At 36.3% G+C, this 1991-nt stretch overlaps 1 pseudogene; it reads right to left on the reverse strand.

Annotated features, from left to right (window-relative positions):
- Positions 1-737: 737 nt before the first annotated feature.
- LOC118527312 (peptidyl-prolyl cis-trans isomerase A pseudogene) lies at positions 738-1299 on the reverse strand (annotated as a pseudogene).
- Between the last annotated feature and the right edge of the window lie 692 nt (positions 1300-1991).

Genomic DNA, 1991 nt, shown 5'->3' on the forward strand with positions numbered 1-1991 from the left:
ACCAGTGAGAATCTTGAACAAGTTATTAAACCTCTCTATGTTCAGTTGTTTCATATCTAAAATGAGAATAATCATGTCTGCCACATAGTGTTATTCTGAACATTAAATTAGCTAACACATGTGAAAATGGTAGTGCAGTACCTGGTCACATTGTTCATTATTATAAAGGCCCATGCCTCTTATTTTCATTGACCACATACTATTTCATCAATGTAAAATAAACTCTGCCTCACTAATTGAATTCTACTTTGATTATTATTAATGACCATCTATACTTTCTTATTTGCATTTTTCTGTTATGAAATGTTTTTACTTTTTTTAAGATTTTATTTATTTATTTGTCAGAGAGAGAGAGAGCACAAGCAGGGGGAGTGGCAGGCAGAGGGAGAAGCAGGCTCCCCACTGAGAAAGGAGCCTGATGTGGGACTCAATCCCAGGACCCTGGGATCATGACCTGAGCTGAAAGCAGACGCTTAACTGACTGAGCCACCCAGGCATCCTGAAATATTTTTACTTTTTAATGGACTTTATTTTAGATATCCCTTATAAGTTGCAGATAGTTGTATTTTTCTTTTGTCATGAGTCTGAAACTTTGTTGTTGTTGTCTAGTTTTTATTTCATAATCATAAACTTAACTCTGTAATCCAGCTAGACTTGGAGAGGAGTAAGGAAAATATGGATCCCATAGAACTGCAATGAGAGCCCAAAGATTGTTGGATATTTTGAGCAGATGGGGGTGAAGGGGTGCTCTCCTGAGCTACAGAAGGAATGATCTGGTATTTAAGATAAAACACAAGTCAGATTTATTAGATTTGTCCACAGTCAGCAATGGGTACTTCTTGCTGGTCTTGCCATTCCTGGATCCAAAGTACTCCATGGCTTCCATAATATTCATGCCCTCTTTCATCTTGCCAAAGACCACATGCTTGCCATCCAACCACAGAATCTTGGCTGTGCAGATGAAAAACTGGGAACCATTTGTATTGGGCCCAGCATTTGACATGGGCAAGATGCCAGGAACCATATGCTTCAGGATGAAATTCTCATCATCAAATTTCTTCCCATAAATGGACTTGCTGTCAGTGTTATTATGGCATGTGAAATCACCACCCTGGCACATAAATCCCAGAATAATCCTGTGAAAGCAGGAAACTTTATAACCAAATCCTTTCTCCTCAGTGCTCAGAGTATCAAAGTTTTCTGCTATCTTTGGAAATTTATCTGCAAACAGCTTGAAGGAAACAAGGCCTGAGGGCTAATGTCCATGGCGATGTCACAGAATACAGTGGGGTTGACCATGGCTGGGTGGTGGTGTCTGTAAGGCCAAGTCTGAAAACTTTTATTAGAGGACTTAACTCATTTACGTTGGCTTTATCTTCTATAAGTTCTTTTGCTTTAATATTTTCATATTTTCATGCTGTTTACTTTGTTTTATTTCATATACAATATTTTTCTTTACTTTTTTGTTTAGATATTTGGAAGAAATTAACCACCTTTTAAATTTACCTTTGTGTTTTAAAAGTTGTACCTACATTTCTCTTATCAATGTTAAGTAAAAAATGGTATTTCTTGATTTCTCCCCTTCTTCTGAAACTATCTCTACTATAAAAAATGTTTTACATAGCTAGATATTCATAAGACTTATTTTTCAACTTTGAATTTTTAAAAGTTTCAACCAGGATATATCTTGTCCTGCTTACCTCATTTGTTTTATATTATATTGACCCTTTCCAGCTCAAAGTTTTCTACTAAACTTTGGGATTTTTTTTATTTTACTTGGGTCTGTTCTTCATGTGATTGGAAAGCTTGGATTTCCAAGATCCATTTTCCATATTGTATTACATTTTTTCCATTTTGTAATAATTTTTTTTAGTTTTTGATGTAGTGTTCAATGATTCATTAGTTGCTTATAACACCCAGTGCTCATCACATTGTGTGCCCTCCTTAATGCCCATCACCCAGTTACCCCATCCCCCCACTCACCTCCCTCT

This window comes from Halichoerus grypus, chromosome X (genome assembly GCF_964656455.1).
Source record: "Halichoerus grypus chromosome X, mHalGry1.hap1.1, whole genome shotgun sequence".
NCBI lineage: Eukaryota > Metazoa > Chordata > Mammalia > Carnivora > Phocidae > Halichoerus > Halichoerus grypus.